The 446-nt window shown below is 36.5% G+C and overlaps 1 protein-coding gene across 1 annotated transcript in view; it reads left to right on the top strand.

Annotated features, from left to right (window-relative positions):
* LOC106882743 (lymphocyte expansion molecule) overlaps positions 1-446 on the top strand; it is a 43,966-nt gene that overhangs the window by 42,513 nt on the left and 1,007 nt on the right. The gene's annotated exons all lie outside the window — the stretch shown is intronic.

Raw genomic sequence — 446 nt, 5'->3', positions numbered from 1 at the left:
TGGTTGGTAAGCAAGTTACTTACCACACAGCCACTCCTGCGCCTATGTATCTTAATCTTACATTATTTGATAACAGTGTTACCATTAAGAAACATTTTTTAAAATTTAAGATAAAAGGAATATTAGACTTTGATCCACCTATCAGCTATTTCCAATCAGAGAAAGACAACAAAAGCCTAGCATGTTGGCCAAGCATGACAACACAGAATGCTGTAAGCAAAAATACAAGTTTTACATCCTATACGACAATGCTTTGGTCTAAAATAGACACAGGTATGGTTATGTGGAAAGAAGCTTGCTTCTCAACCACATGGTTCTGGATTTAGTCCCTTGTGCAAGTGTGTTCAATTCTAGCCTCAGGCTAACCAAAGCTTGTGTCAGTGGATTTGGTAGACAGAAACTGAAAGAAGCCCATCATGTATATCTATCTATCTATCTATATATAT

The sequence above is a fragment of the Octopus bimaculoides genome, chromosome 24, assembly GCF_001194135.2.
Source record: "Octopus bimaculoides isolate UCB-OBI-ISO-001 chromosome 24, ASM119413v2, whole genome shotgun sequence".
Taxonomy (NCBI): domain Eukaryota; kingdom Metazoa; phylum Mollusca; class Cephalopoda; order Octopoda; family Octopodidae; genus Octopus; species Octopus bimaculoides.
This window is presented reverse-complemented; position numbering and strand designations above follow the sequence as displayed.